The sequence below is a fragment of the Pelodiscus sinensis genome, chromosome 6 (assembly GCF_049634645.1).
Source record: "Pelodiscus sinensis isolate JC-2024 chromosome 6, ASM4963464v1, whole genome shotgun sequence".
Lineage (NCBI taxonomy): Eukaryota > Metazoa > Chordata > Testudines > Trionychidae > Pelodiscus > Pelodiscus sinensis.
In genome coordinates, this window is record NC_134716.1 from 27851589 (window position 1) to 27873763 (window position 22175).

Below are 22175 nucleotides of genomic sequence, written 5' to 3' on the forward strand. Positions count from 1 at the left end.
CTTATGAATACATTCTGTTCCATAAGTTTGTTTAAAAGTCTGTTGTTTGGAACTTGGAGCACATTTTCTCATAGAAATATTGTTATGTATGGTAGTTAAGTTCCCAGACTAGCCCCCAAAAACCTATTTCATAGAACGACAGAATACTAGAACTGAAAGGGATCTTGAGAGATCATCAACTCCAGTCCCCTGCCCTTATGGCAGGACCAAGCACCATCTTCTAGATCATCCTTGATAGAGGTCTGTCTAACCTGCTCTTAAATATCTCTAGTGATGGAGATTCCATAACCACCCTAAGCAATTTATTCTAGTGTTTAACCATGCTGACAGTTAGGAAGTTTTTCCTAATGTCCAACCTTGCTGCAACCTCTCTTGCTGCAATTTAAGCTTTTTGTCCTAACCCATCCTGTATATTTGCAATGAAAAATAGCAATAGTTGTTTATTTAACCATGAATGCTGGTGCTTGAGGGAAGGCAGATTTAATTAGAGGAAGATGAGGAGATAAGTGGAGACTCTGAAGGGGACTTTTGGACATCCCCCAATCACACATCCCCTTGTGGGCTCTGTGCCAGCTCCTGCAGCCAGCTCCATCCCCCAGGCTGCACCCAGTCCCCACTCACCAGGAGGTGGCGAGAGGTGCAGGTGTGGGCCAGACAACTCCAAAGGAGCAGGAAGCAGCTATGCAACCAGTGGCTGGAGAGAAGCAGCGGTTTCCCTTTCTAAGTGCCACTTTTTCTCCATCCACTTGCTACATGACCTCCCCTGTTCCTTCGAAGGCCTCTGGCCAGTACTTACACTGATCACCACCATCTGTGCCTCTTGTCCACTCCTTTGAAGCCAGAGCCATGCATACACATATGCAGAATATGCAGGTGCATCAGGCATCCGATAATTTGGGAGGCCACTGGACTTAATGTCCACCTAACTCTTCCTATCCTTGCTCTATAGCTCTGCTTTCCCCAGAGAGGATCTAGTCAATGTAAAAGTGAATTTACCAACATAGTTAACATGTAAAAATATCCCTACTAGTGATGCACTTATACCACTATAGATTAGTCAAGTTTGGCAAAGCAAAGGTACCAGTATAGATATATGTACTATATGGCTTTTACTGGTATAACTATGTTGGTAAAGCAAAGCAAAACAAAACAAAAGAGTTAACACCCGTTACAGGCATAAGTTTTCAGTTTTGCAGTACACCAGTCAATTTTTAATTGAAAAAAATATTGCTAAAATCTGAAAGTCCACTAACAATTAGGACACGAATTTAGAAAACAAGTACCACACATCCACTTTAGCAAGTTAAAACTACAAAATGGACCAACTGTAAAGAAAAAGAAACTTGTAAATAAAATTGTTTTGTAAATCATGATTTAAACCAACTTCTTTAAATTGTTATTTTTTTACAATCACTAATAGTAGATTGCAGTTGCATCTTTACTGCCCCTCCTGCAGGAAGAAAGGGCTGTTGTATGGTAAAGACCAGAATGTCTAGGAGTACCAGTAAAAGTAGGTGATAATGTTAGTAAATGTTAGTAAATGGTGAGACAGCTACACTCAAATCAAAGTATCCTAATGATTTCCATAACATAAAAAAGTGAAGGTTTTTGACAAACGATAGGAAAACAAAGATTTGGTTTGCTCATTGAGACTAAGCCTCAAATCCACAATTACCATTCTTCAACTGCAAAGTTTGTCTGCCAACTTTGATGCCCCAATGATGAGTTTGCCCATAAAGTGAGCCTTACAAATCACATACAAGAGCTCCATGTGTACTGTCATTATGCAAGTGTGTAAATGTGCTCCATAATCACTGATTATTTTTGAGTTACTGAATAATTGTGTTCCAGAATGTAAACTTGTTTTTTGCACCAATAAGGACTAAAGAAACATTTAGAACTTCATCCAAGAGTAAATCAATACATAAGTGTTTGCCTGAACCTACGTACAGCCTGAAATGACAGCTCAAGAAAGTAGGATCTGCTTCCATTCAGCTTCAGAATCCATTTGATTCTGAAGCCTAATGTGAGTATTTTAAAATGTCAATATTAACTTCAGTACCTGACACGTTCATTGCAAGAAGAAAACTTTTAAGGGTGAATACTACCAACTTAACATAATCTAAGATGCAAACGTGATCTTTTACCTGTTTTGTTGGCAGTGGGGTTTTTTTATTTGTTTGTTTGTTTGTTTTAAAAAAGTCACCGTATTTGAGTACAGAAGTAGCCTGGTGTGTACAGGACTGACAAATTGACTGTTTAGAAGTGATTTTCTTCATTTTGGTACATATATTAATTACCAAATTAAACATATGATGAATTCTGCCTACACCAAACTCAAGGGAAACTGCTAAAGAAAAAGGAGGAAGGATGAGGAAAATAGTAATCACTGAATTTCTTGGCAAAAATTAGCGTATGGCCTGTTACATGGGTAATTACCTACATCTTACAACAGAAGTGTGCCATATTGTAAACTTAATCACATACACATACTCAATCATGCAAAAAGGAACAAGAGGGAATCTACGGTTACATTTCTTTTTTTATATCATAACAAAAAGAAAGGGCTTCCAGATTCAGTCATAGTTATCTGAATCTCACATGTCCAAATTACTGTGAGCCACCTGTGACTTCTCTCTAACAAAGGGAGCCAGGAGGATCACCTTTTGTTATGCATACTCTTTCGCCACACACTCAAAGCTGTCAAGCTATTAAATAGCATCTACTAGTACAACCACTTTGTTTTGCTAATCACAGCTCTCCTCTTTCCCCCAAAGGAAACTTGTTTTGCATTTTGGAAACCAAAGTGGGAGAATATGATTTCAAAGTTTAATTTAGTAAAATTCTAATTTAGAAATTAAGTTTGACAGTCAGTTTAAAACAAACTGCACATAATGCACCAGACACCAATGTCATCTAAATCTATCATGTGCCCTATTCAATAGAATGAACACTTATAGCATTGAAAAGGTTATTCTGGAACTCAAGTTGTACAAAACCTATAATCTTGAACTCCAAAATAAAGCTACCCTTCACAATAGTCCCTCTCGCCACTTTTTTCCAGGTTCCCTCATTTCTTCTCTAAGGTCTATCCAACTTCTGTCTCCTTAAATTCAATTGAATTGATTGCTACTCTTGTCCCAGCTTCCACCAGCATATCAGTAGAATGTTGCTGCCTAATCTCTGCAAGTTTGGAAGTCAGCACTCCTCCCAACATGATAGCAGTTGGAAGTTTCTTTTCATGAGTACTCAGAGCATGGCCTTGGTTTCTGGATTTGAGAGCGTGCTGTGCAAGACATGCAAAGACAGAGAGAACCTGGCCTGCCACTGGGGCTGGTTTCCATACACAACCACCAGCTAGTGTACAACTAGGCAGCGATTATTGTCATATCAATACAATAAAGATATATCCGTTTTGTATACAAGATCCAGATAATTTCATCATTACATCTACCACACTTAAAACACATGGACACACAAAATGGGAGGGTTATGCACAAAATACTTTACAATCTAAATTAGCCACACTTCAAAGCAGTAAATTCCAGTGTATGAGAAAAAGAAGAAAGGCAGGGCAGACAGAGACGATGGCTCTTAGCAAAGCATCACTTCAGTTCTAGTATCTCAGGTTATTTAGAATCAGTTTCCCTTCCTTTTCCTTCCATCTTCTTATTCATGATGGTTGCAAGGCACATATGACAACAGAACTGCAATTATGGCTGGAAGTTTACTAAGGCTTCTGCACCACAAATTACTTTAGTATAATTTATGTCACTAACAGGTGAGGAACCTATGACCCGGGAGCTAGATCCAGCCCCCAACTTGCCTGGATCCAGCCCCCTAGGACTTGGGGCTCCAGCACCTAGGATACAGCACTGATGCTCCAGCCCTGAATCCCTCCTCCGCACAGGACCGACACACCAGTGCCAGCTCCCCACTGCTGAGAGGAGGAGCCCCAAGCCTCGTGTGCCAGAATCAGTCAACCAGATCTGACCCACAGGCTATGCCTGGCAGGGGAGGAAGCAGCTCTGCACAATGCTGCTTCTCCTCTCCCTAGCTAGGGAAAAGGGAGTGCAGCAAAGCCCTGCCTGGAGGCTTTTCCTCTATCAATCTAATTGGCTACGATCACCGCCAATAGGAGCAACACAGAGGCGGTGCCTCGGAGCAATGGGGAACACAGAGCCATGTGCCTCCCTGGGGAGTTGTGCAGATAAGCACCAGCACACACATGGCCCATATCCCACACCCTTACCCCCTCTCATCTTGACCTCCAAACTCCCACTTCGTTCCTGCACCCTACTTCCCACCCAGACCCCAAACTAAAAACCCGTTTCCCAGCGGCTCCCTCATGCACACTGAACCCCTCATTTTTGACCCCACTCCAGAGCCTAGGGGAGGTCCACAAAATCTACTAGCCAAGCCCATGTCAGTCATGTTTTTGGGGGTGGGTGTTGTTTGTTTTTTGCTTCTCGCTTTTGTGCAGCCCCGATTTAAGTGCTAGAGTTTAGGGGGTGAGAGACCGTCTCTGGCTGATATGGCTACCACCTTTAGTGGAGGCAGGAATTAAGTTGACAGGAGAGCCCTCTTCTGTCACCTTGGACTCAACCGTCTTCACCAGAAGTATCATTACCACTGTGGTGTAGACATAGCCCAAGAAAGTATGAATTCAGTTTGGGAACGGACAGAAAGGAGAAAAGAGTGACTGGAACTGACAGACGAAAATAGGAAGTTCTTCCATGAACCAAGGGATGCATATAAAGCTACATATTTGTCAACAGAGTTGGTACAAAAACCAGCAAAATGATTTTGATTAAAAATGTTGATGAACATGAACAGTTCTGCCAAAAATTGGAAGGCAGATCCATTTCAAACTCGGCAAAACGGAAACAACTTCAGCATTTTTTGTAATAATTCTTTTTTAATTATGGAATTAACTAAATCCTCACATGAAAATTAACTGCATCAAGTCTGTGCACCTGACTTTGAAACAGAAAACCCAGAATTTATGACTATCTGGAATTCTCAAGTCATTATTTCTTGTATTTAGCTGCCACACATAGATACTTGATTTTGTTAAATCTTCAATAAGTTTATTTTAAAAGTAGACAGTCCTTCTAAGTTAAACATCACAGTTGGGATGACATGGTTAGAAATGTAATGGCTGTCAGTTAAAAAGTCCTAAAAATGTTAACATCCAGAATTATTTCACCCTACTCTGATATACAGAGTCAATCAGGAATTTTAATATAAAATCCGAATATATGGGGTTTTAATGGTGGCCCTATATGACTAAATACTAGTACAGATCCAAAATGGCTTTAAAAATCAAACTTTAGACTATTTGAGCACTTCTCAATTTCAGTCTGTAAAAATCTGAATAGGCAGCAAACCTTTATTCCCAGGTTTGATTTCCTTATCATGATTGTAGAAATAGCATTTGAAAAAAATTATAAATGACCCACAAAAGTTAACTGATTTCAATATGAGCAGAACTAAACTGATTGATACTATTCCTCTACACTTTTGACTAAGTGTAGAGGAATGTAAAAAGACATTTTAAAATGGATGATTTTGGAAATAGGCAAGAAAAAAAATTCATCATTTTCATTTTTTTTCTACTTCTAACTTTAACAGATTTTTTTCATGCAGACTTATACAGGGAATTCATTAACTTTAATTATAGTGTTCTACTTCAACCTCATAAACAGTGCTAAAAAATTTAGCTCAGAACAAACCCACCCCTGAAGTTTCAGAGAAAGTTGATTGCCAAGGAGCTACCAGTCTCATAATGTTGGCAGCACAAATAGCATGCAGAAGGACTTCTGACTTTTACCCTCAGATGTAACATACAAACAATTTTAAAAACTGTCAAGAATATGTTATTTGAAAATTAGAATTGTCAATTAACTTCAGTTAACTCAAGCAATTAACTCAAAACAAATTCAATTAAAGAACAATTGCGATGAACTGCAGTTTAATCATACCATTAAAACAATTATACACTTAATTTGGTAATTTATATTATAAATTGTGGATGTTTTTCTACATTTTCAAATATATCATTTCAATCACAATCGAGAATACAATCCAGTGCGATTAAAATTGCAACTGTGTTTTTTTTTTTAATCTTGCAATTAACTGCAATTATGTTTAATCATTTGACAACCCTATTAAAATATATTTATTAGACATTAACATAGCAGTCTTGTTGGCAATCTTCCTGTATGCTTTATTCTTACACATGAAATATACTAAATGAGACACACAATATATTAAGCTGATCAAGTACAACAGTATCTTTCAGCCAGCCGTAAGTGGTACTTGGAAAGTGGACAAGTCACAGGGTACTATCTTCTTTTACTGGTATCCAGCTGCTATACTGCATCAAAAGACAAATAAAATACTTCTCCCCTACAAACTCTTCTATGTAAAAAACTGTTTTTACCATATGGATGTTACATGACTATAAATGGATACAGAGATGGCCATAAGAAACTTGCTATGAAGATGTGTCTAAATGTATTAAAGAACGTGGGTATTCAAACTGTATTACCAACAACATCACATTTTTCAAAAATGTTATTTCCTGTTTGTGACCAGACTGTACACCTCTTATACACGTCTTACTTTTAGCACCTGATCTTTTTAGGCCAAGAATTATGTGAACAGTATTTCCATATTGGGCCTTATTTAATACAGGGATGTTAGCTATCAGGTAAAAGAATCGTCGGCTAATCACATGAATTCTTACCTGTTAGTCGACTATTGGATAATCCCCAGGGGGTAGGGCCGGCAGCCAGTGCAATCTGGTCCCACTCCCAGGGAACCTCCTGTCACTCCATGCTGCTGCCTCTGTCAGAGGTAGCATGGGGTAGCAGCAGCCCCAGTCCCAGGTGGTCTGAGCTCCCCATGGACAGAGGCAGGGAGAAAGCTGCCACGAAGCAGCTTCAATCCACAGTTGCCCAGGCTGACTGCGGACAGAGGCTGCTCCAGCAGCAGCCCATCCGCAGGGAGCCTCAACCCCCTACAGACAGGGGTTGCTACCACAAAGCACCCTCTGCCCATGGCTGCTTCGCGGCAGCCGCCCCCATGCTGCAGCACCACAGAGCCAGTTTGGGGGGTACCAGCTTTTAAACTGGCTTCCCCAACCATTGGCTCCGGCTTCCCCCCCGCCTTTTGAGGGGGAAATGCAAGTAGTCAAGAAGATTAACCGATAAGACTAGGCTTATCCGTTAATCATCTACCCAACTACTTGTTCACATTCCTAATTTATTAACTGTACAATCTGGAAATATTTTGAGTTTTCCATAGCCTCAAAAAAACTGAATACATCAGCTGCTTTATATAATAAAGTAACAAAGTAAAAATACAATATAGTGTTTTGATAAAATTAATATAAAAATAACCGTATTCCTCCTTAATTACATGACTTTCCTCTCTACAAGGTGCCTTTACTTCATTCCTATTCATTAAAAAGAGCACATCATTATAAGATATGATGCATTCCAACATATTCAGTTCTAGGATTTTCTAAGGTCCTAATACAGGTTCAACCTCTATAGTCTGATACTTTTAAATACCATAGGTAGGATAAAAAACAGATTAAAACCCACTAATGTTTCAGGTCATAAACTAGCCACAAACTGATAGGAGTGAAAAAGAAACATTCCCTATCCAGGGATAACTGTCCACTATAGTTTCTTGGGACATATGTGAACACACTCACACCCCCAAAAAAACCACAGAACTCAAGTTCTTAACATTTTACATCTAGACACTAAGGCTATGTGTATACCAGCGGTTCTCAAACATTTTGGGCTCTGGAGCCCTTTACATGCGTAAAAATTTATGCGGAGCCCCAGCAGTCCACTGTTTGTATGTGTTGTACCTATCGATGTTTCCAGTTTGTCAACCTCGCAAATTCCCTGGAGATGTCTCACAGAGCTCTGGGGCTCCACAGAGCACAGTTTAAGAAACATTGGTCTATACCAGTGTTTCCCAATTGGTGCTCCGCAGAACCCCAGGGTTCCGCAAAGCGAAAGTAAGGGTTCCACAAGAACTCGGCACTTCCCCGCCTCCTCTTAAAGAGACAGAGCCTTTTTGCAGTGGGACTCGGCGAGTCTTTTTTTTTAGCTCAACAAATTTTACCCTGGCAACCGTAGGGGTTCCTTGAAATTCTTTTCAAGATGAAAAGGGTTCCTTGGCCAAATAACATTGGGAAACACTGGTCTATACTATGAGTTTTCCTGGGAAAAAATATGCTAATGAGGGACTCATTTGTATATGTTGTAATCTCATTTGCATATTTTCTGCTGACCCATATATCTTGCGGAAAAAGGGGGTTTTGCACAAAAACAAGAAGTATGGACATTTTCTTTTTGCGCAAAAAAACCTTTTTCCACAAGACATACGGCTCTTGTGGGATAAAGGGGTTTCGCACAAAAAGAAAACGTCCACACTGCTTGTTTTTGCGCAAAAACCCCTAGCGCAAAAATGGATTGGCAGAAAATATGCAAATGTAATTGTGACTCATGCATACAAGAAAACTTGTAGTTTAGACATAGCCTAAGGGTGTGTCTATACTGCACTGTAACTAGAAATAGAATACGCAATTTGAGCTATGCAAATTGCTTATCTTATTGTGATGCTATTTTGAAATAGCTTATTTCGTCATTTGGCGCTGTCTACACAGTGCCAAATTTTGAAATAAAAGCGCTATTCCAAAACGTCCCTTACTCCTCATAGAATGAGGTTTACAGGGACATTGGAATAGCAAGCCCAAAATAACAGGCTTGCTATGAAGACACGGAATAGCTATTTCAAGAAACTCCGGTATCCCAAAAAGTTTAGAGTTTGAATGGTCTCTACCCCCCTACCTATACTGCCTCATTGCCTTGAATTGTAACAGAGAGGTAGATGTGTTATTCTGATCTTCGTAAAAACGAAAGGAAAAAATATGTAGCACTTTAAAGACTAAGAAGATAGTTTATTAGGTGATGAGCTTTCGTGAGCCAGATCCACTTCTTTAGATCTGAGTCTTCAAAGTGCTACATATTCATTCAAGCCTTGTCAGTCTCCCGTGTCCACTCCTTCTGATTCACTAACAACTATCCACTTTTCCCAATAACTAAGTAGTACCTCTCAGAAAGCCCTACAAAACAAAATTAAATTGGCGTTTGGAAGTCATGATGGTTTGGAGATGGAATCAGCCTAAAAGAAATTTAAAAAAATTCAAAACTGAATTTCAGGTAAATTTTCAAAATACTGTAGCTCTAAAACTCCTTTTATACTTTTCCTATACTTAACATGTGAAATTATGGTTTAGGAAAACTAAATTTTCTGGGAAGTCAGGAGAGGATAAAGTACAGCATTCCATAATAATGATTTATTTCAACACAGTGATTTTTTTCCTCTTTTTCCTGAAGTCAATATTTAAGTTGAGTGACTTATGATAAAATATATAAATTCTGCAACAATTAATTGTAGAGAAAGCCAGAGCAAATAGGTTGGGTTAAAAAAAAAAAAAGATGCATTTAAATTTCCTACTTTAAAAATACAAGTTTCATTATCCTTCTATGCTTCCTCTATAGCTCATTGCTACAAAGCAGATCCTGCTACAAGATACTGCAACTGACCAGCAATAAATGCTAGGTGTTTCCTCTGTATAACTGTTGTCAGAAGAGTGCACAATAATACTGAAGCAAGAGCATTTTTATTTATTTATCTATCTGTTGTGCCTCATTCAGGTGAGCAACAGTTCAGAACACTTACTATTTGGGAGGGAAAGTTGAAATGGGTAAAACATCAGCCTGAAGAACACAGACTGGGCTCAAGGTGATTTTCTCTATTTTTGATGATCAAAGCAATTACATTGAACATGCGAGTCCTGCACTGATTTCATGCATTAATCAAATTTCTGCAGATCTGAGCTGCATCTTAGTCATATTTGATTGTGTCGCAGAACCAACTGAGGGATACTCAAGGATACGAAAGGATTGCCCAGTAGGTATTCAAGGATGGCTGAACACAGCATTCAAGATATTCAGCAGGACATGACTTCACGTGCTAGTGGCTGTGAGTGAACAGAGCCTGGAGGGATTTGCTGTTAACTAGAAAAGCAGTATAAAAAGGATCCGAGGCTGGAGAGGTAAAGGGACACAGCAGTGCAGGCTGCACAGTGGGGAATCAAGGCCAGCATCCTGACCACAAAACTATCCTCTCTCTTCCGTCATTCTGACATTTCTTAAATTTTGAGACCTTCACTCTACACCCTAGTTTGCTTTTAACGGTATTTAAATGGACTTTTTCAAGAAGTCCATTTTGAAAGAAAAATGGAAAACATTATTCTATCATACACAGGTCTTTGCTAGACAGCAGTAGAATTCCTGTTGTCTGGGAAAGGAATGCTTAAAGTGGGGGATTGAGAATTAGTAATTCTTGGTCCTATGTCTGTTAATGATTTTCATACCGCTAATTCTTTGTGGGCCTCAAAGCATTTTGCATAAAAGAAACGTCCCATTTTACAACATAGCCAAACACAGATTTAGCATATTCTTGCTGAAAGATGGTGTGATGTAGAAGATGTGATTTGGGTCCACTATACAGGCAGTCCCCGACTTACGCGGATCCGACTTATGTCGGATCCGCAGTTACGAACGGGGCTTTTCTCACCCCAGAGGACATGGACTGCGGGACCTCGTGGTCCCGCCGCCCGTGTACTCCAGGGCGAGAAAAGCTGCTCCGTGTATCCCTGGTCTGCAGACCAGGAAGACGCGGAGCAAAGCCGCGGAGGGGCTCGGCCAGCCGGGCAGCCCAGGCGCGCCTGGGCTGTCCCGCTGCCGGCTTCCCCCAAGGCTTTGCAAAGCCTCGGGGGAAGCCAGCAGCGGGACAGCCCAGAAGCACCTGGGCTGCCCAGCTGCCCGAGCCCCTCCGCGGCTTTGCTCCGCGTCTTCCTGGAGACCCCCCAGCAGACCAGGGAGACACGGAGCAAAGGTGGGGAGGATGCGGGTGGGACCGCGGCGCATCTCCGCGGTCCCGCCGTCCGGGTTTCCCTGGTCTGCTGGGGGGCGCAGCTAGTGCACCCCCCAGCAGACCAGGCTTTTCTCGCCTGGGGTAGAGCAGCTGGGACTGCTGGGTTGGTCCTGCAGCGCCACTCCTCAGCGCTACTGGACCAACCGGGCAGCACCCCAGCTGCTCTTCCCCACGTGTCCCCAAGTCAGCCGCTGCTTAAACTGATCAGCGGCTAACTGCAGGAAGCCCGAGGCAGAGTTGCTCTGCCCCGGGCTTCCTGGAATCAGCCGCAGATCAGTTTCAGCAGCGGCTGACTTGGGGACACCTGGGGCAGAGCAGCTGGGGTGCTGCCCAGTTGGTCCCCGCAGCGCCGCCCCTGCGGGGACCTACCCAGCAGCGCCCCAGCTGCTCTGTCCTAGGCATCCAGATTCAGCTGCTGTTGAAACTGATCAGCGGCTGATTCCAGGCAGCCCAGGGCAGAGCAACTCTGCCTCGGGCTTCCTGTAGTCAGCCACTGGTCAGTTTCAGCAGCGGCTGAATCTGGAAGCCAGTTCCGACTTACATACAAATTCAACTTAAGAACAAACCTACAGTCCCTATCTTGTACGTAACCCGGGGACTGCCTGTATTAGGGTTTGTCTACACTGCATTCCTCTTTCAAGAGAGGAATGCAAATGCAGCCAAGCGAAATTGCAAATGAAGCACGGATTTGAATTTCCCGCAATTCATTTACATAATCACGTCTGGCTGTTATTTCGAGATATCCTATTTCGAGATAAAAATGCCGTGTAGGCAATTATTTTGAAAGAAACCTATTCTTTTGAAATAACCATTAAACCTAATTTTTTAAGGAGTAAGAGTAACCCCACAAACCCCTTCCTGGACAGCCCTGCTTCCCGTCAGCCAGCTCCCCCCGGCCAGCCCCACTCCCTCCAAACCCCTCCTGGACAGCCCCGCTCCCCGCCCCGATCTTCCTCTCCCCTCCCCTCCTCCTTCCCCCCCCCCCCCCCGACACCCTTCAGGTCAGCCCTGCTCCCTGCCAGCCAGTTCCCTCACACACACACTGTCCCCACCCCGTCGGCGAGCACTGCTGCCCCCAACCCCTTGCTCCCCTGCCGGCTGGTTCCCTCTGGCTAACCCCACTCCCTCTGATCCCCCTCCCGGCCAGACCCCTCCTCCACTCCCCATCTGAGCGTGTCCAGTATTTTTTGGAAACCATCTGGTAACCCTACCTCCTGTATCCCAGAATAATTCTGCAGTCTAGACATAGCCTCAGTGTGGCCCATGGGATGGCATGGATGTAACAAATTCCCACGGCTCACATCTCAGTCAAACTCAGAGATTTTCATGGGAGGCAGCAAAAGAAAATTCTGAGCTCCAAAATATCACTTGCCAAAATTTTAAATCTGTATGCAAAAATCCCTCTGTATGCAAAATGCCTGAGATACTGTGATATATTTTTTTAAAACCAGTTTTATACATTATGTTTTTCACTGACCTACTCTCAAAAGTAGCAACATTGCTTTTGATTAAGCATTTAAAAAAAAAATCAACCTAAGAGTGAGCACAAACAAGCTGAAAAGTTTTAGCCCAAAGGTTAAAGCTTGTTTAAGTTACAAAAAACTAAAAAGAGGGAGTTACAGGAAAAACATTAAGCAACCTTAATAATGGATATTAGCATAGCTGTAATTACAGAAAACAGAATAAAGGAACTGTTAAAAAGGAAATCTCTTGGGATTTGTCATAACACTCCTATTTTTGCAACTTCATCCTTCCCCTTTACAAATTAATATCCAAAAATTAACTTACAAATTAATGTTCCGTAAACTTACTTTAATTTCTATTGCTTTATTCCCTATATTTCTGCTTAATTTCTAACTCTTTAGATATTTTATTTTTAAAAGCTTGTTCTTAACCACTTTCTTAATTGCATAAACAAATTATCTGGTACCAAATGCATTTGTAATGTTGAGAGCATTGTAGGTCATTTCCACAAAAAGGAAATAAATGGAGAAAAGTCAGAAAACTTGACTGCCCTCCAAAATGTCAGATTTTTTACACCTTTCTTCTCCTCATCTTTTACAATGATTATCTAGGCTCTTTTAAAAGGGACATTATCAAGTCTTGGGCTCAATATTTAGACTTTGATAGAAAGTGGGATTTACAAAAAAAAAAAAAACCTTGAGTGAAATCCTACATACAAGGATGTTGATGGGTGTTTTGCCATCAACATTATTAGGGATGGGAGTTCACTTTTTACTGTCAGAAATGGGTTTTTTCTTTTCTTTTTTGTAAGTTGTCTTTGGATTTAAATAATCCTGTCTATAGTTTGCAATTGTAATGTTCTACCAAAGTTTAAGAACCAGAAAGAGACACTAAGGAGAACGACAAAGAAGTAAATTTACTTTCACTTTCTACTTTCTTACATTATGCAGCTATTTTAAGGTGAACAAATACATTTAAAATTCAAAATCATATTTTAATATCTTAAATTCTTAACAGGAAATATTGCTTTAAATATTTTTAACCTGAGAATGTTTCCTTATTTTTACCCAAAAGTTAGATTCAAATCATACAAAACTCTTATCTTTAAATACATGTACACTCACCATACACGCTGGATTTTCCAGGACTGTCCCGATTTTAACTACTCTGTCAAAGTATCCCCATCAAGTAATGAAACGTCTCAGAAAGCCCCACTGGACATTTCACTACTTGATGGGAACACCTGCTTGCGGGGAAGAAGCAACCAGGACTGGGCAAGTCCAAGGCAAAAATTGTCTGAACTACTTCCAGACCTCCATGCTTTGGCCTGGCACCTCAGCCCCGGCAGGGGCTGCACAGAGCCCAGCTGGGGCACTGAGGCATGGGGCATGTTCGGGCTCAGCAGGTGTGCTTCATGCGCTGCCTCTCTGTGTCCTCCCACCCCTCCCCATCCCACTGGGGGAGCAGCAACAGCAAACTTGGTCTGATAGGGAAGGTCTGGGTTGCTTCACAGAGCAGGGAGCTGGTGCTACAGTCTTGTGGCTGCACCGGGCAGTGTTCCCTCTGAGCTGCTGGCAGCACAGATTCACAGGTGATTAGAGGGAACACTGGCACCGGGATCCCCACTGCATGGGGTGGGGGCTGAGCTCATTCTCTCTTCCCACCCTACTGGGGAACAGCAGCACACTATCCAGAGGCTTACCCCATTGCAAAGGGACACGAAGCCACATAAGCACACCCCCTCATGCCCAGACCCCCACTCCCCAATGCCCCTCACTCACTCCCCTCCCACTGCCAAGACCTGGCATTCCCAGCTTGCTCTGACGCCCTCCCTTGCTCCTGCACCCTCCCTCCTGGTCAGACACCCTCCCTCCTGACCAGAAACTCTACCCCCAGCCTGCTTCTGCACCCAACCTCCCACCCAAACCTCACAACCTTTCCCCCTTCTGCACCTCACCTCCAGACCAGATCCTGAACCCCATCCCTGTCCCACACACTTAACCCCTCATTTTTGTCCCCACCCTGGAGCCTAAGGGAGTCCATAAAATCCACTAATTCTAGAACCCCAGAAATTCCCCTAAATCTGGCCTGTAGGAAGCCCTGAACCTTAGTCCTCCCTGTCCCTTCTCCTTACCCCGTGGGGCTGGAGCACCAAATGAGTGACATGTCCCAGTTGGGGGCCACATCAGTGAGGGTGTGGGGTTTTTGGAGGAACTGTTTTTTTTTACTTCTCACTTGTGTGGTTCCCAACTGATTTTTCTGTGGGTCAGTGGACCCCACCCAAAAAAAAGTTCCTCACCCCTGCCATAAATAAAGAAAAAATTGAAATCTTTCACGTTGGACATATGTTAATATTTTATTTCATTTAAAATTAAGTTTGATAAACTAACATAAGTAAGTTGAAATGCTTAATCTGTTTAATAATTTAAATTAAACTGTTCTCCACAGATGCAGCACTAGCAAAATGGTTCAGGCGTAATTATGTAATTAACTGTGAGTTTCTATTAGCAACTAGTGATCTGCAAAAAGGTTTACATTCAGCCTGGTGGTTCACGGGCCAAAAAGTTTGAGAACCACTGAAACAGGCACTCCTGGCCTCTCCCCCTGAGTTAATGCTATTGCAGTATAGTTGCAGGGGGAGGTCCTTTCGGGTGCAAACCCATTCCTATTGGTAGAGGATGGTGAGAGGAGTTCTTAGAGGGGTCACATGACACCATTTACTTCCAGTCATATGTCCATCTTGACCCCAAAGTACTCCATCCAGGGGTAGGACTTCTTGTGGCAGATGGGCAGGGCTTAAGAGGTCAGGGGGCCTGGCTAATGTGATCCCCATTTTTGAATCTGAAAATATGGTCATCATAAGCATACGAGAAGTTCTTTTGAAGTCATAGAGGCTAATCATGTGCATAAAGTTAACTATTTAAACATGCAACACTAGGATCTTATTTAACATTTATAGTTATACATTTTAACCAGTGGAATAAGGCCTAGCTTAATATATAAATCTATGACTGTATAACTAAAGATAATATCTTCTAATAAACCTATAGAGCTCTTTAAAAATTTGCTGGTCCAAAAAAGCAGCACAATTTTTTATAATTCACTTTAGACCCAGCATTTTTCATCTGCTTACAAAATCCCTTCATGACATTTTTTTAAATACCCAATAATAATTAAAGTTCTCTAGAATATTCTATATTTAAGCTTGCTAATTTCTCATTCTAAGAAAGGGTAGTGGGGCAAGGGGAAACATTTAAAAAATGAAACAGGATAATAAACAGTTATTTTCTGTCCCTTATTTGCTCTTTTGTTGTTGTAGACAAGTAATAAACATAAAAATATCCAAAAACAATAACAAGCTCATCACTGATACACTATTAACATTTTTGTTTTGCAAGTGTTATGGTTGTCCCAAGAACAAATCTTATTTGCCATAATCATTCAGAAGAACTTAAGAAGTTTATAATCAAACACTAACAAAACTCATAATAAAAATTATTAACTACTCTAAAGTTCTATATCTACCAGCAGTACCTCCCTTAACCAGGTGGGATTCTCTGGTCCAGCAACATCTGTGGTCTGGTAGGACCACAGATGTTCCTGGACCACTGAGTCCAGATATAGGGAGGTCTGGCTGCGGGGCAGACACATGGCAGGTAGGGATGGCAACTCAGCTAGGAGCTTCTTGAGAAAGGGGGTGGCACAGCGAGGAGTTCTGGCCCCAGCAGCTGGGCAGTAGCAGGGGACGGGCAGCTGCGGCTCCTGCCGCAGCAAGGAAGCTCTGGCCCTAGCCATGGAGTTCTAGCCTTTATGGAAGCCAGGAAGCTCCTGCCCTGCAGTTCCAGCCCTGACCGGCAACTCAGTCCCTGATAAGGAAGCTCCAACCCCAGCAGCAGCAGGGCCAGCGGGAGGTGGAGAGCTTGGGTCCAGGGAGCAACGGCTGGCCAAGCAGCAGTAGGGTGGGCTGGGGAGTAGGCAGGAGTTTAGCACAGGCCAGGAGGGGAGGGATGTGGAATGTAACATCCTAACAACATAGAAAAACCAACAATGGGTACTTAAGAACAATTAGTACCTTCTCTATCAGCTTCAGGTTAGAGATGTTACATTTAGATTAATTAACTAATTGAATAGTCAATGGGATTTCCATCAAATATTCAATTAGTCTATAAGGGTACCTACAGTTCAAAAACTGAAGCTCCACAGGGAGCACAAGGCCAGCAAGGGATTCCTCACTGGCCCCACGCTCCCTGCGGCACCTCACTGGGTGATGCTTACCAGGTAACAGTCAACTTTTACCCTGGAGCAGCCCCATTCGACCAATTTATTAATTAAACAGGATTTTACATCCCTATTCAGACTATACTACAGGTTGGACCTCTATAGTCCAGACTTCTATAGTTCGGCAACATCTGTGGTCCAGCATTCCTGTGGGTGCTCCTAAGCTGAAGCACTCATGGAAAAAAGCCATCCCCACACTCAGCAACTCCTCCCCCATCCTCCTAGAGCTTCCAAAGCACCGCAAATAGCTCATTTGCAGTGCTCAAACTCAGGGAGGGAGGGGAACAAACACGGACAGAGGGACACTCGATCTTCACAACTGAGGGCCAGGAGCACAGCACAGAAGCTGCAAGGTCCAGTGCGCTCCCATGGGGCTGCATTCCTGGCCCCCAACCACAGGACTCCGCAGCCATCCTGCCACTTGCCCCACCCCCCAGTTCCTGCTTAGTCAATGCCTGCCCTTCTGCTGCCGCTACAGTATCAGCATAGGGGCCAGCATTGACCTTCTCTGGTCTGGCAGATTGTCTGGTTCAGGAATGGTTAGATCCAAAAGGTGCCGGACCAGTGAAGTGTAATCTGTAATCATTTTCTTTCTAGTTTTTGAAGTTATTACACAGAAAATCCCTTACATTGAGAGTTTGCATGCAGTCTTTTTTGACAATAGGAGCCCTATCTCTGAACTATAATCCTTTGTCAACCACTTAGCTTAGTACTATAACACAAGTGTCACTATGTAATTGATATTTCAGTGAAAGTTAGCCCGGAGAAGACCAATCAGAAATGTATACATTGTTCTACTGCACCTATACTTTACAGAAACTACAAGAACAGAAAAAGAAGAAGAATCTGAAGAATTCCAAAGACTAAGAAGAGGACAGTCAGAAAACTCTATTTGAGTTAGGGATGTTAAAATGTGTTCAATTAAGTAAACGTGTATCCACTGAAAATTTAAGTGGTTACCCAGTTACACACGGGCAGGGAGGCACCTGGGGAGCTGGCTTAAAAGCTAGCTCCTCACACATACTGCCTCCATCCCTGCACCTCCACACTGCTGCCTCTGATACAGAGGCAGCAGTTGGGGGCAGCAGGACAGGCAGCTCTCGAGGAGCCAGTGTGCACAGGGAGTCAGCTTTTAAGCCGACGCTCAAAAGTTAACCATATACACAGTTACGCTTTAACATCCCTAATTTGAATCCATGCATAAAGAACCTGTGAAGTTATATAAGCTTTTAAAAATTTCAAAATTCAAGTCAAAACAGCACCCCTTCAATCTAATATCATGCATTATTTAAACCGATTATTTTTATCTGATACCTGCTAGCTTCACTTACCAACTCAGATTTTAAAAATAATCTTTGTCTATAATAACAGTCAACTATTCCACAATGCAAAGCAATGAAATCAACAATAATAGAGGATCCAAAACACTTCATGAAGGTTCTAATCTTGTGACACTAGGACCAGTTGATAGAGTAACCAATTATCATTCAGAAGAACCAGATTCTATTTCTGGCTCAGCTACTGGCCTGCTGGGTGACTTTGGGTAAGTCATATCAGCCCTCTGCTTCCCCCATCTGTAAAATGGGAATAACAACGTTCACTTGCTTTGTAAAGTTATTTGAGATCTATGGATGAAAACCAGTACATAAAAGGCTGAGATTAATGTAATCTGGATAGACCTCTCTGTGTCTACGGGTAGCACTACTAACTCCAGTAGGAGATCAACCCATGCAGAAACAGGGCCAAAGTGATATACATGCTTACTCGTTTCACTACTTTTCTAATAGAATTTTTTCCAACACTTGGTTCTCCAGGTTTACACACATGCCTATCTCTAACTCTGAAGTGCAATCATACAAGATGTGGGAGACACACCAATTACACACCCAAGGAGTACTGTTTTTGTTTTTTATGCTAATATTATGAGATCACTTGTTTTAAATCACAACAATATGACATTTCTCAACACAAAATCTAAACAACTTTTAACATGCCCCACAACAAAAATGCATTTGCCCCAGCTGCTATGTAGTTGCTGAACTAACAGATGCACCCAGCCCAGCTGCAGCACGCACAAGGGCAGGGGACAGCTGAGACAAGCGGGATGGTTTCCTGTGTGATCCCCCCCACGTCCTGTTAAGTGAGCGCAGGTTTAGCTTCAGTGAAGTTGACAGTGAGCTGAGGCCCACATGCACCCCTTTACCCTCATCTCAAGGCCAGGGCTGCTCACAGGAAGCCACCACTGCCAGCTCCTCCCCAACAGGCGAGCACCCAGGCTTGAGCTCTGCTACCCACTCATCCCTGCTTCACCACAAACACATCCCCAGCCCAACATATACCTTACCACTCCACACACCCGTGCCCTCACCCCATCCCTGGCTGCTCTCACACACGCACTCACACATCTGGCCATCCCACAAACCCCCTTCACACACACACACACACACACACACACACACACACCTGGCCATCCCACAAACCCCCTTCACACAAACACACCCACACACACCTGGCCACTCCACAATCCCCCCCCCCACACACACACACACACCTGGCCATCCCACAAACCCCCTTCACACACACACACACACACACACACACACCTGGCCATCCCACAAACCCCCTTCACACACACACACACACACACACACACCTGGCCATCCCACAAACCCCCTTCACACACACACACACACACACACACACACACACCTGGCCATCCCACAAACCCCCTTCACACACACACACACACACACACACACACACACCTGGCCATCCCACAAACCCCCTTCACACACACACACACACACACCTGGCCACTCCACACACACCTCAGACCCGCCCCCGGGCAGGTGGCAGCCGGACCCCCACCCGCCGAAGTGCTGCGTGCACCGGCCTCCTGTGCCCAGGCAACCCCGCTGCTCCCTGCGCCACCGCAGCGGCTCCAGCCCCTGCCTGCTCCCTTCGGGGGCCTCCCCCGCGCCGCAGCCCGGGCCTTGCCCCCGCCCCCAGCGGGGCTCCCCGGCACGGACGGTACCTGGGCGGGGAGGTTAATGGCGGCGCGGGATCGGGGGAGCTCGCTTGCTCCCTGCTTTGCTTTTGGGGCTCCTTCCGTGCGCGGATGACAGCTGTTTGTTGCGCATGCGCAAACCCTCCCGCACGCAGGGCGAGAATAGAGGCGAAATCGGGGCGGCATGTGACACGAGCGGCTTCTCCCACTGCGGGTCACGTGTCCAACCGTCTGCCCCCCCCCCCTTGTCTTATTTCCGGGAAAGCGAACTGCGCATGTGTCGGGGAAAAAAAAAAAAAGGTGCCTGTGTGGGCGGAGAAGCTGGGGAGCGAAAGGGACCGTGCACAATAACGGTCTGTGTGAGGTCACAGAGAGGCAGGCTGCTGCTGCCTTGTAGGAATGTGCTGCCGGTAGCACGTTCTCATCGGGACCAGCGTAAGGAAATGCTCCTGCAAGAAACTGCTACTGGCAGTAGCACAGGAACAATACAGGGGAGCAAGTGCTGGGAGAGAGTCACAGAAAGAATGGCTGTGAAAGTGCCTGATTCTGAGCATTAGCTATTAAAACAAATAGTGCGCAACACGCATTGCACAGAGTAATACAAGTAACAGAAATAACATTTGCAAAGGAGCAAAACTACAATTAAAATGGGTTACAGCAGTGGTCACCAACCAGTTGATCAGGATCTACTGTCGATCTTGGAGCCTCTGCCAGGTGACCCTGACTGGTTCGGCCAGGAAGCTAGCAAGCGCTGGCACTTCAGTTATCCCTCCACCCACTGTCATGCTGCTCCTGCTCTCTGCCTTGGAGCTGCCTCCTTGGGAGCCTCCTGTTTGCTGTGCAGCATGTGCAGGGAAAGGGGGGGGGTGCTGATGTCAGGGTAGCCCTCTTCCCCCCCACTTCTGTACCCTATGTCCACACAGAGGCTACGTCTACACTGGCCCCTTTTCCGGAAGGGGCATGTAAATTTCACCAGTCGTGGTAGGGAAATCCGCGGGGGATTTAAATATCCCCCACGGCATTTAAATAAAAATGTCCGCCGCTTTTTTCCGGCTTTTAAAAAAGCCGGAAAAGAGCGTCTAGACTGGCCCCGATCCTCCGGAAAAAGTGCCCTTTTCCGGAGGCTCTTATTCTTACTTTGAATAAAAAAAGCGGCGGACATTTTTATTTAAATGCCGCGGGGGATATTTAAATCCCCTGCGGATTTCCCTACGACGACTAGTGAAATTTACATGCCCCTTCCGGAAAAGGGGCCAGTGTAGACGTAGCCAGAGAGAAGGGAATATTCCTTCAAAGTAGGAATAAGAGATCCTCTGGAAAAGGGCTTTATTCCAGAGGATCGCGCCAGTCTAGACGCTTTTGTTCTGGCTTTTCCCCAAGCCGGAAAAAAGCGGCGGACATGTTTATTTAAATCCGCGGGGGATATTTAAATCCCCTGCGGATTTCCCTAACCTGACTTACCTGATTTGCATGGCTTTTCCGGAAATTGTGGCCACTGTAGACGTAGCCTACATGCCTCTGTCATTCTCACAAACACACACTGACCTTCCCTCTCATCTCCCAACCCAACACATACGTGAGGGGGTTGTTGTTACTTCTTTTACTGCTTGCAAAGTGTGTTGTTTTAGGGTTTTGACTGGTCTGTGCATTTCATACTTTTAATTTCTCTCTTATGCTTACATTTAATTCTTGGAGCAGTGAGTTCTAAAATGCCTAACCTGTCACAGCTGGAGTAATTATCCCTGTGGTAACTGCTGCTCCTGGAAGTGGCTGGCATGTCCCTGCAGCCCCTGAGAAACGCAGAGCAGCGGGTCTCCACATTGATCAATAACAGGAAACCATGGCCAATAGAAGCTATGGGCTCAGTGCCTGTAGATGAGGGGTAGCACATGGTGCCATTGCTATCCATGCCAGCTGTTTTCAGGAGTGGTGCAGGACCAGGGCAAGAGAAAGCCTGCCTTAATCCCACTGCTCCACCACCTGGAAGCCATCTCAGTTAAGTGGTGCCCAACCAAGGCCTCAAAGAAGGGGCGGGAAGGAAGTGGGACAAGGGTATTTGGGTTTGAGGCAGATCTTGCATTGCTCTTAAATTGAAAAGGCAATTTTGTGGTTAAAAAGGTTGGAAACCTCTGGGTGACAGGACTAAAATTCAGTTATTCAAATACAGCAAACAACACAAATGAGTGAAATGTTATGAGACTTCATGTTCTGTCTTTAGTCCCCTTTTTCCATGGTTATCTATTTTAAAATGTACTAAGCAAAAACTTCTGCATAGTAAGGGAAGGGAGAAGGGCTGGGGCATCTACAGACCTATTGAGCATTCTATTTGAATAAATTATAAAAAAGCAGGTTTAAGCAAATTAAAAAAGCCACTCTTTGACAGGTGCCTCATTCC

General features: G+C 43.8%; 1 protein-coding gene across 7 annotated transcripts in view; it reads right to left on the reverse strand.

Annotated features, from left to right (window-relative positions):
• The window catches only part of KDM4C (lysine demethylase 4C), a 392253-nt gene extending 372159 nt beyond the window's left edge, over positions 1-20094 (reverse strand). For 5 of the 7 annotated variants that reach the window (XM_075931603.1, XM_075931602.1, XM_075931607.1 and 2 more), the window contains exon 1: positions 19808-20093. The gene's annotated coding sequence lies outside the window, so the exon portion shown is untranslated. Of the gene's footprint in view, positions 1-19807 lie in introns of all 7 variants that reach the window. The other 2 variants (XM_075931604.1, XM_075931605.1) reach the window with 2 other exon arrangements.
• Positions 20095-22175: the final 2081 nt, after the last annotated feature.